General features: G+C 40.8%; 1 protein-coding gene across 1 annotated transcript in view; it reads left to right on the forward strand.

The window, feature by feature from the left end:
* The window catches only part of LOC139021728 (ankyrin repeat domain-containing protein 26-like), an 83585-nt gene that overhangs the window by 22016 nt on the left and 48845 nt on the right, over window positions 1-12724 (forward strand). The gene's annotated exons all lie outside the window — the stretch shown is intronic.

Here is a 12724-nt window from a genome sequence, read left to right on the forward strand (position 1 = left end):
AAAGGTGGGTCCATAGAGACACAAATCAATCAAACAGGTGGTTGTCAGAGACTTGGGTAGGGGGGATGGGGAGTCTCTATTTCATCGGAATGAGGTTCCCTTCTGGAGAGATTGAAAAGTTTTGGAACTAAATAGAGGTGATCATTGCATAGCATGGTGTATGTGGCAAATGCTACTGAATTTTTTACTGGTTTACTTTATGTTTGGTGAACTTTAATCATTAAAAAAAGAATACTGTCACAATCAATCAATCAATCAAATGAAGATAATGTTACCCCTTTTAAAACAATCCAATAGACTTATTTAAAACATGTCTCCTGGTGAAAGGTTACAGTGTTAATTTGAGACTTGTCCTGTTTCTTGAGGTAGGCCTATATGGTTGTGAATTTCCCTCTTAGGGTTGCTTTCATATGTCCCATAGATTTTGGGTTGTCATATTCTCATTTCATTTGTCTCTAGGTATCTTTTAATTTCCTCCTTGATCTCATTGTTAACCCATTCACTTTTTAGTAACAGGTTGTTTACCCTCCATGTGTTTGTGTGTTTTCAGCGTTAATTTGGTAATTGATTTCTAGTTTGATACCATTGTGGATGGAGAAAATGATTTCAGAGAGAGAGGAAGGGAGAGGGACAGAGAGATATAAACATTGATGAGAGAGAAACATCAATCCTCTGACTCCTTTATGTTCCCTGCAGGGATTGGGCCCACAATCTGGGCATGTGCCCTGAAAAGGAATCAAACCAGTGACCTCTTGTTTCCTGGGTCAACACTATTTCCTATCTCCTCCCTATCTCCTCCTTCTGGTACTCCTATAATGTGGCTGTTCCTATACTTTTTGTTGTCACAGAAGTCTTTGAAACTAGCCTCATTTAAAAATATTTGTTTCCTGCACTAATGGGATATTACCTGCTCTCTTGTCTTCTAAATCAAAGATTCTATTTTCACCCAGCTGTCATGGCTCAGTGGTTGAGTGTCAAACTTTGAACCAGGAGGTCATGGTTCAATCCATGTCAGGATATATGCCAGGGTTTCAGGCTCTGAACATGTTTTAAACAAAAATGAGGAGAGTTTTTATAATGATACAGAAAATAAAAAAGTAAGGATCCCAGTAGTTATGTCTGAAGTGAAAGAAGACCAAGACTTTGCTATGCAGATGAAAAAAAATATGACCCCAAATACCATGGATTGGAAATTAGGCATGTGGGGCATGCAGTAGGCAGATGATCAGTTATTCTCTCTCATCATTGATGGTTGCTTTTTTAATATTTTTATTGATTTTAGAGCGGAAGGTAGAGGGAGTGAGAGACAGAAACATCAATGATGAGAGAAAATCATTGGTTGGATGCCTCCTGCACATCCCCTACTGAGGATAAACTGGAATCAAACCCAGGACCCTCAGTCAATGCTCTATCCACTGAGCCAAACTGGCTAGGGCTCATCATTGATGTTTTTATCTCTTCCTATCCCTTTATTTCTGAAATCAATCAAATGTATTTTTTTAAAAAAAGATTCTGTTCTCTGCTTCATCTAATCTGCTACTGATTCTTTCTAGTGTATTTTTCATTTCAGATATTATATACTTTATGAGTGGTTATTTTATATGGTTTCTTTGTCCTTTTATATACTTGCTATTTCTTTGTTGAAGTTCTCACTACATTCCTTGATCATCCTTGTAATCATGTTCTTGAACTCTGTATCTGGTGAACATTTTTCCTCCATTTTATTTAGTTTGTTGTTGTTTTTTCTGAGTAATTCTCTGTTTGTGTTTTTGTTTGTTTTTTTGTTTTGACTTGGGTTATGTTTCTTTTTATTACCATTTTAGCTGCCTCACTGTACTTGTTTCTGTGTATTGGGTATATCTGCTTTGCCTCGCACTCTTGGTATAATGGCCTTATGTATTAGGAGTCATGTGAGTCTCATTGGCATATTCTTTCTGATCACCTGAGCTAGGTGCTCCTGAAATGTCACTTGTGTGAGTTATTGTGTTAGGTGAGCCTGCCTTGGTAGAGTTTTCATTGCTGTTGGTCTGTTCATGGAAATTGGGCATTGTACCTACACCTCAGTTTAGTGATCTGAAAAGCAATCTTCCTTTGTGCCTTGTCTGTGGCAATGGTTCAATTAAAAAGCCATGATATGTCTGCTGTTACAAATACTTATAAAGAAACAAAGCCAAATCAAGACTTGTTCCACAAGCCATTATGTGCAAATAATTGCAGTGCTAATTATTGTAAAAGCATGGACTCTAAATTAAAAGATGAGAGTTCCTCTGCACTGCACAATGACAGAATAGCTGGAGTACCTATAATAATAAAAGCGTAATATGCTAATTACACTGGACAGCCAAACAACCTTCTGAATGTCATTCTGGACCTCCTTCCAGATGAAGCTGCAGCAGCGGAGGCCAAGGAAGAGGTGGTTAGGGGTGATGAGGCAGGCAGGTGAGCATTTAGGGGCGATAAGGCAGGCATGCAGAGTGGTTAGGGGCGATGAGGCAGACAGGCTAGCGATTAGGGGTGGACAGGCAGGAAGATGAGCAGTTTGGGGTGATCAGGCAGGCATGTAGAGTGGTTAGGGGTAATGAGACATGCAGGCAAGTGGTTAATGACAATCAGGCAGGCAGGCAGAGGGGTTAGGAGTGATCAGGCAGGCAGGAAAGTGGTTAGGGGCAATCAGGCAGGCAGGCGAGTGGTTAGGGGCAATCAGGCAGGCAGGCAGAGGTGTTAGGGGTGATGAGGCAGGGAGACAGCATGGTTAGGGGCAATGAGGCAGTCAGACATCTCCTGAGGGGTCCCGGATTGTGAGAGGTTGCAGGTTGGGCTGAGGGACCCCCCTCCCCATGCATGATTTTCTTGCACCAGGCCTCTAGTATTTAAATGAAGAACTACAGCAAGATATACAAAGGCTTAAGAATGACATAGACATGGTAAAAGTAGAGAGCCTGGCTTGGAAAAAAGAGAAATTTCAACTTCAAAAAGAGGTATATTTTCACTTGCCTTTGTTCTCTTTACCAATTCTCTGATCCATTCTCATTTTCCACTACTAAAAAAAGTTTGTGTATAAAATGGGTTTGTCTAAATATGTAATTCTGCCGGAACCGGTTTGGCTCAGTGGATAGAACATCAGCCTGCGGACTGAAAGGTCCCAGGTTCGATTCCGGTCAAGGGCATGTACCTGGGTTGCGGGCACATCCCCAGTAGGAGGTGTGCAGGAGGCAGCTGATCAATGTTTCTCTCCCATCGATGTTTCTAACTCTCTATCTCTCTCCCTTCCTCTCTGTAAAAAAATCAATAAAATATATTTAAAAAAATAAATAAATATGTAATTGTATATTTAAGTAGATTCTATCAACTAAATAATAGTTTAGGAAAACATTCTCAAGTTTGTTTTTTAATTATGTCTCTCTGTTAGTCGTTCTTATGAATTGGGAAACTAAGTTAGCTTTGTACATGTGACCTTCTGAACCAGTGAAAGTATAAAGGAGATTGCTGAAAAAAAAAAAAATGTAATAAGCACTAGAGTTTTGTTTTGTTTTAAGTCCATTGGTTTAAGTATAAATTATACCCCATAGCCTGGCTGGTGTGACTCAGTGGTTGAGCATTGACCCATGAACCAAAAGTTTCCTGTCTGGATTCAGGGTCAGGGCACATGCCTGTGTTATAGCTGGATTTTCAGTAGGGGGTGTGTAGGAGGCAGCCAATCAATGTTTATCACTCATCAATGTTTCTATCCCTCTCCCTTCTGCTCTCTTTAAAATCAACTTAAAAAAAAACACCCATAAATTGCATCCCAGAAACAATAAAATGGAAGGAAGTTATGACTGAGAGAAGGGATATAAACAAATAGCCCCAGCTAAACTCATCTATTTTTGTGCTATAGTGTGTGCAATCTTCAATGGTTTACTGAAAACCTTGGAACCTAGAATTCCAATATGATCACTTCAAGATATTTTTATTTTATTTTACTTTTGAGTTATTGTTTCTGTTCAATATTATTTTTATTAGTTTCACATGGACAGCATAGTGGTTATTCATATACTTTGCATCACAGTCCCCCCAACTTTGAAGTACCCACCTGCACTGTACCTAACCATTGGAATATTATTGCGATATTTTACAAACAAACATATATACTTTCATGTATATTTGTTATCACCACTCTCAGATGTGTTTGTTGAGTCAAACCTTTATGTTGTTTAATAAAGTATGATACTGCCATAAAAAAACAAAATCTTACCATTGTGACAGCATGGATAGGCCTAGAAGGGATTATGCTAAGTGTAATAAATCAGACAGAGAAAGGTAAGTTCTGCGAGAGTCCACAGCCAGTGTGGCTTTCGAGGGTTCTAAGGCTTGGAAGAAGAGCTGACGCACAAATGATACACAAGATGAAATATTATTTTTAATACCGGGATAACCAGAGGACAACTTAACCATAGCAGTCAAGTTCTCCCTGTTGCTCCTTTCCCGGCTGCTTTTATTAGCTAGAATACACAATTGCCTTTAGGAATGCAAACAGACATACCAATGGTAATTGTTTATTAAACAGTAAGATTGTCAGGTTTGGGGGAATTTTGCTTTAGGCCATTGAGTCAGCAGCAGGTAACAAAATGTAGATATTCATCCTGTGAATGTCAAAAGGAGTCCTGGTCAGCCTTCTGCCAGACTCCTCACATTTATATCTGTTACTGTTGATCTTGGTCTCCAGCAAAGTTCCATCTGATTTCACTTACTAGTATATGTGGAATGTAGAAAGTAGAATAGATGATCTAATAAATTTAAAACAGACTCATAGGTAACAGAGATCTGACTGAAGGATGCCAGTGGGAAGGAGGTTGGTGGACTGGGTCAAAAGTAAAGAGATCAACAAGTACAAATTGGTAGTTACAGAATAGTCACAGGGATGCCAAGAGAATATAGTCAATCATGTTGTAATAAGCATGAATGGTGTCAGATGAGTATTGAAATATCAGGAGGATTACTTTGTAAAGCGTCTGATTGTCTAACTATTTGCTACACAACTAAAACTAATGCAAATAATGTTGAATGTGAATTGTAATGGTAAGATTAAAATATATAAAACCATAGAATACCAACCATAGAATACCTTCCAAAAATAAAAGCATAGCAATTATTATTTTTAAAAAATATTATTTATTTTTCTTTATTGATTAAGGTATTACATATATGTCCTTATTCCTCCATTCCCCACCCCCCCTCAAAGCTCATGCCCTCACCCCCCTGGTGTCTGTGTCCATTGGTTATGCTTGTATGCATGCATACAAGTCCTTTGATTGATCTCTCCCCTTTATTCCCACCCTCCCATACCTTCCCTCTGAGGTTTGAGCATCTGATCAATGCCTCTCTGTCTCTGGATCTGTTTTTGTTCATTAATTTATGTTGTTCATAATAATCCACAAATGAGTGAGATCATGTGATATTTATCTTTCTCTGTCTGACTTATTTTGCTTATCATAATGTTCTCCAGCTCCATTCATGCGATTACAAATGGTAGGAGTTCCTTCCTTTTTACAGCAGCATAGTATTTTATTGTGTAGATGTACCAGTTTTTTAATTCACTCATCTCCTGATGAGTACTTAGGCTGTTTCCAAAACTTAGCTATTGTAAACTGTGCTGCTATGAACATAGGGGTACACATATCCTTTCTAATTAGTGTTTCTAGTTTCTTTTTTTTAAAAAATATATTTTATTGATTTTTCAAAGAGAGGAAGGGAGAGGGATAGAGAGCCAGAAACATCGATGAGAGAGAAACATCGATCAGCTGCCTCCTGCACACCCGCCACCGGGGATGTACCCGAAACCAAGGTACATGCCCCTGACCGGAAGCAAACCAGGGCCCCTGAGTCCACAGGCCGATGCTCTATCCACTAAGCCAAACCCATTCTGGCGGTATTTCTAGTTTCTTGGGATATATTCCTAAAAATGGGGTCACTGGGTCAAATGGCAGTTCCATTTTGTTTGTTGAGAAAACTCCGTACTATTCTCCACAGTGGCTGCACCAGTCTGCATTCCCACCAGCAATGAAGGAGGGTTCCTTTTTCTCCGCATCCTCTCCAGCATTTGCCATTTGTTGATTTCTTGATGATAGCCATTCTGACAGGTGTGAGATGGTCATTTTGATTTGCATCTCTCCGATGATTTGAGCATGTTTCCATGTCTCTTGGCTTTCTGTATGTCCTCTTTCAAAAAAATATCTATTTAGGTCTGTTTCCCATTTTTTGATTGGATTGTTTATCTTCCCTTTGTTAAGTTCTATGAGTTCCCTGTAAATGTTGGAGATTAAACCATAACGTTGGCAAATATGTTCTCCCATGCAGTGGGCTTTCCTGTTGTTTTGTTGATGGTTTCTTTTGCTGTGCAGAAACTTTTTATTTTGATGTAGTCCCTTTTCTTTATTTTTTCTTTAGTTTCCATTGCCCGATATCTTCAGCTGTATAGGTGAAGATATTGCTTCAGTATATGTCTGATATTTTGCTGCCTGTGGATTCCTCTTAAGATTTTTATGATTTCCTACTTTATGTTTACATAAGTCCTTTATCCATTTTGAGATTATTTTTGTGTGTAGTGTAAGTTGTTGGTCTAGTTTCATTTTTTTGCATGTATCTTTCCAATTTTTCTAACACCATGTATTGAATAGACTGCCTTTATCCCATTGCATGCTCTTGCCTCCTTTGTCAAATATTCATTGAGCATAGTGGTTTGGGTCAATTTCTGGGTTCTCTATTCTCTTCCATTGGTCTATATGTCTGTTCTTCTGCCAGTACCAGGAAGTGTTGAGAACAGTGGATTTGTAATACAGCTTGATATCTGGTATTGAGATCCTCTTACTTTGTTCTTTTTTCTAAAGATTGCTGCAGCTATTTGAGGTCTTTTTTTATTCCAGATGAAATTTCAGAGAGTTTGTTCTAGTTCTGTGAAATATGCTGTTGGTATTTTAAGGGGGGAGGTGCATTGAATCTATAGATTTCTTTGAGTAGTATGGACATTTTAATGTTGATTCTACCAATCCAAGAACATGGTATGTTCTTCCATCTGTTTATGTCTTCCTCTATCACTTTTTTCAGTATCCTGTAGTTTTCTGAGTACAGGTCTTTTACCTCCTTAGTAAAGTTTATTCCTAGGTATCTTAATTTTTTTGGTGCAATGGTAAATGAGATTCTTTTTTTAATCTCTTTTTCTGAAAATTCACTCTTGGTGTATAAAAATGCCATAGATTTCTTGGCATTAATTTTGTATCTTGCTATATTGCTGAAATCGTTTATTAAGTATAACAGTTATTTGATGGAGTTTTTAGGGTTTTTTCTATGTAAAATATTATGACATCTGGGAATAATGACAATTTTAGTTCTTTTTTTCCAATTTGGGTGCCTTTTATTTCTTCTTGTCTGATCGCTATGGCTAGTACTTCCAGTACTATGTCAAACAAGAGTGGTGAAAGTGGGCGTCCCTGTCTTGTTCCTGTTCTTAGGGGAAATGTATTTAGTTTTTGCCCATTGAATATGATCTTGGCTGTAGGTTTGTCATATAAGGCTTTTATTATGATGTGTTATGATCCCTCTATTCCCACTTTGAGCAGTTATCATTTTGACATGTATGTTATTATCATACTAGAAACCCAGTACATGAATTCGTGCACCAATGGGGTCTCTTGACCTGGCCTGCAGGATCAGGCTGAAGCCAGATCTCTGAGATCTCTTGAGGGGTCCCGGACTTTGAGAGGGCACAGGCCAGGCCGAAGGACCCCACCAGTGCATGATGAGGGCCGGGGAGGGATCTGAGAGGTTGGCTGGCATGGGAGGGGCCGCAGGTGGTTGGCCATCCAGGGGGAGGGACCACGGGAGATTGGCTGGCCAGTGGGGGGGGACCACAGGAGGTTGGCCAGCCATGGGAGGTTGGCTGTGGGAGGATACTGACCAGCAAGAGGAAGTTCCTGCATTGAGTGTCTGCCTCCTGTTGGTCAGTGCACATCATAGTGACCAGTTGACTGGTCGTTCAGTCATTCAGTCATTTGTTCACTTAGGCTTTCATATATATAGATAAGTCACAGAAATTATTTGCAATCCTCCTATATAATAAAAGGGTAAAATGCAAATTGACCCTAACAGCAGAACAACCAGAATGACCTCTGGACCAGTCACTATGAGGCACACTGACCACCTCTTGGTCTCTTTCCCTGGCCGGCAGGCTCCAATTGCCTGATGGCCACCCACGGCAGGGGAGGGGCTGACGAGCGGGCGGGAATAGCCATCCTCTCAGTCCCTTCCCCCAGCCATCAGGCACTAATCACGTGATGGTGAATGGGGAATTGGCAGTGGGTTGCGGTGGGGGGTGGGGCCAGCTGCAGGAAGCTGGGGAAGATGCCCTGATCACAGGCCAGACCTTGGGACTGTACCTGCTCATGAATTTCATGCGCTGGGCCTCTAGTATCTAATAAAAGAGTAATATGCAAATTAACCATCATTCTGTCACTCTGTCACAAAGATGGCAGCAGGCAGCCACAGAGCTGGAGTGAGCAGGAGGCTTGGGTTGCTCCCGGCAATGGAGGAAGCCAAGCTTCCAGCCTGCCCTGGCTGGGCCTGGGCTCCACTCAAGGCTACAAAGTTTCAATTATAGAAGATAAATAAATCCCAGATACCTGCTGAAAAAATAAAGAAAAAAGGAGAGGCTGAGAGCTTGGGTTGCCGGGGGCATGGCCAGCCTGAAAACAGTCCTCAGCCCCTCACCCAGGCTGGCCAGGAACCCCAGTGGGGACCCCGACATTGAAGGGGGTGTGGCTAGCCTGAAAATAGCCCTCATCCCCTCACCCAGGCTGGCCAGGCACCCCAAGGGGACCTCCTCCCTGATCTGGGACACCTTTCAGGGCAAATCAGCCGGCCCCCACCTATGCACCAGGCCTCTATCCTATATAGTAAAAGGGAAATATGCAAACTGACCCTAACAGCAGAATGACTGGGAATCACTGGTCACTATTGTACACACTGATCACCAGGGGGAAGACGCTCAATGCAGGAGCTGCCCTCTGGTGGTCAGTGCGCTCCCACAGGGAGAGCTCTGTTCAGCCACAAGCCAGACTGATGGCTGCCAGCACTGCGGTGGTGGCGGGAGCCTATCCCGCCTCCTCAGCAGCGCTAAGGTTGTCTGACTGCAGCTTAGGTCTGCTCCGTGCTTTCAAGTGGACATCCCTCGAGGGCTCCCAAACTGCCAGATGGATGTCTGACTGCCACTTAGGCCTGTTCCCCCGGGGAGCAGGCCTAAGCCAGCAGGTGGACATCCCAAAGGGGTCTGAGATTGTGAGAGGGCACAGGCTGGGCTGAGGGACACCCCCACCCTCGAGTGCACAAATTTTTGTGTACCAGGCCTCTAGTAAACTCAATATTTGTCTCTAAAGAAGAAAACTGAGTTTTGAGTTGGAAAGAGATTGAGATATTATGCTCCTTATAAGAAAAAGTGGATGCCACCTCTCATTACACTAGGCATTAAATTACTTTTCAAAAGTTATACCTAATTTATGTGATTAATTTGATGAGATTTTATGTTTATTTATCTGATTCAGCATTATAGAATTATATCCTTTCTTTTGGTGCCATAAAATGCTAGGTAATGCACCTTTAAGAACTTTGGACAGATCATTAAACCTTGGTTTCATTTCAGTTATCTGTAAATATGGGGCTAACATAAGTATATGTCTACTTGTATATCCTCTAGCTATAAGATTTTATAGTGATTGTTTGTGAAATTATGAAAGCATTACTTATTTTCCAGAATTATACATTAACTAACAATTCATTGATTTTCCTCTCCTCCAGTGTTATGGTAAATTTTGGTTCATATATATTTTGAATACCACCACTTTTTGATACCCTCAAAGATCTTAGAAAAATTAGTTTTAAAAGGCGATGGGGGAAGGAATAGGATCCTGCAAAAAGAGGATATCTTCCTATTTGTTACTGATGCACAATGTCATATCCTCTAAATCTAGTGGGTAATGTAAGACCCAAGTGAGAAAGACAAAAGGGGCAAATTTTGCATATTTTGTCTTTTTATTTCCTTGTCTCTGTCAGATAAACATATAGGTCACATATATTATTTGCAATAAACTTAATATTTGTCTCTAAAAAAAACTGAGAAGAGAAACTGAGTTGGTTTTTTAATTTAAATTCTTAATTGTTTAAAGTATTACATATGTCTCCTTTTTCCCCCATTGACTTCTACTGGGCTGCGCCCAAGCCTCCCAGCACATACCCTCACCCCCCTACTGTCTGTAGCCATGGATTATGCTTATATGCATACATATATATCCTTTGGTTGCTCTCTTACCTTCCCCCCCACACCTCCCCTGCCCTCCCTCTGAGGTTGTATTGTCTGTTCAATGCTTCTCTGTCCATGGATCTATTTTTGTTCATAAGCTGATGTTGTTCATTATATTCCAGAAAGGAGTGAGATCATGTCATATTTATCTTTCTCTGACTGGCTTATTTCACTTAGTATAATGCTCTCCAGGTCCATCTATGCTATTGCAAATGGTAAAAGTTTCTTCTTTTTTATAGCATCACTAGAGGCCTGGTGCATGAATTCATGCAGAATGGGGTCCCTCGGCCTGGCCGGCTGACTGGAACTGTCTTGCCCAGTCCCAATCAGGGCAATTGGGGCCATCTGTGTATGTGTGTGGCAGGGGGTTGTATTGCGGAGGTTGGTCAGCCAGAGATAGGGGCCGATCGTGGCCATTGGTGGTGGGGTAGGGACACGGGTGATTGGCCGGCTGGGGTGGAGAAGAGGGACATGGGACGTTGGCTGGCCAGCCCCGTTGGGGGCCGGCCCATGGGGGGGCGGGGAGGGAGGGACCACAAGAGGTTGGCTCTGGGAGTGTACTGACCACCAGGGGGCAGCTCTTGCATTGAGTGTCTGCCCCCTGGTGGTCAATGCGCATCATAGCAACTAGTGGTTTGGTCACTTAGGCTTTATAGAAATATAAATAGAACTAGAGGTCTGATGCACAGAATTCATGCAAGGGGCTCAGGCCTCACAGCCCCACCTTTGTCCAGAAGGTTGTCCAGACTGTCATTCTGCTGTTGGTCTAATTAGCATATTAGCTCTTTATTACATAGGAATCCATTGTGTAGATATGCCACAGTTTTTTAATCCACTCACCTGCTGCTGGGCACTTAGGCTGTTTTCCAATCTTAGCTATTGTAAATTGTGCTGTTATGATCATAGGGGTGCATATATCCTTTCTTTTTTTTTACTTGAGGATATTTTTCCATTGATTTTTAGGGAGAGTGGAAGAGAGAGGGAAAGAAAGAAAAAACATTAATGTGAGAGAAACACATTGATTGGTTGCCTCCTGCACAAGCCCAGACCAGGGCCAAGGCCGGGGAGGAGAATGTAATTGATGTATGTGCCCTTAATTGGAATTGAAGCCAGGACCGTTTGTTCCAAAGGCTGATGCTCTATCCACTGAGCCAAACTGGTTAGGGCCATACATCCTTTCTGATTGGTGTTTCTTATTTCTTGGGATATATTCCTAGAAGTGGGATTACTGAGTCAAATGGGAGTTCCATTTTTAACTCTTTGAGGAAACTCCATACTGTTTTCCACAGTGGCTGCACCAATCTACATTCCCACCAGCAGTGCAAGATGATTTCTTTTTCTCCGCATCTTCACCAGCAATTGTCATTGTTGATTTGTTGATGGTAGCCGTTCTGACAGGTGTGAGATGGTACTGCGTTGTTGCTTTGATTTACATATCCCAGATAATTAGTGACTTTAAGCATGTTTTCATGTCTCTTGGCCTCTGTATGTCCACTTTTGAAAAGTACCTATTTAGGTCCTTTGCCCAGTTTTTGATTGGTTCGTTTATTTTCCTTTTGTTAAGTTGTATGAGTTCCTTATAAATTTTGGAGATTAAACCCTTATCGTATATAACTTGGTAAATATGTTCTCCCATGCAGTGGGCTCTCGTGTAGTTTTGTTGATGGTTTCTTTTGCTGTGCATAAGCTTTTTATTTTGATGTAGTCCCATTTCTTTATTTTCTCCTTAGTTTCCATTGTTCTAAGAGTTGTGTCAGTAAAGATATTGCTATGCCATATGCCTGATATTTTGCTGCCAGTGGGTTCCTCTAAGATTTTTAAGGTTTCCCATTGTGTGTTTAACTCCTTTTTTCATTTTGAGTTTGTTTTTGTGTATGCTATAATGTGGAGGTCTAGCATGTATCTGTCCAATTTTCCCAACACCATTTATTGAAGAGACTGCCTTGACTCCATTGTATGCTTTTGCCTCCTTTGTCAAATATTCATTGAGCATAATGGCTTGGATTGATTTATGGATCCTCTGTTCCATTCCACTGGTCTATATGTTTGATCTTGTGCCAGCACGTGGCAGTTTTGAGAACAGTGGCTTTGTAATATAGCTTGATAGTTGGTATTGTGATCCCTCCAACTTTGTGCTTCTTTCTCAAGATTGCTGTGGCTATTTGGGGTGAGAAAACTGAGTTTTAAGGTACGTTTTAGATGATATGTGAATAGCAGCACAAAATTAAGAAAGCTCTTTGAGAAAACTTGAAAAATTCTGCTTCTTTATTAAAAAAGAAATGAAGCAGAATTTATAACAATTTTAATGATAAAATTAAACATACAAAATACTTTTATTGATTCAAGTCATAGCAACTAAACTAAGATTCAAATGATCAAATTAATGAAGTATTTTTA

The sequence above is a fragment of the Myotis yumanensis genome, unplaced genomic scaffold (genome assembly GCF_028538775.1).
Source record: "Myotis yumanensis isolate MYYU_CA2020_CCGP unplaced genomic scaffold, mMyoYum1.0.hap1 SCAF_1, whole genome shotgun sequence".
Taxonomy (NCBI): domain Eukaryota; kingdom Metazoa; phylum Chordata; class Mammalia; order Chiroptera; family Vespertilionidae; genus Myotis; species Myotis yumanensis.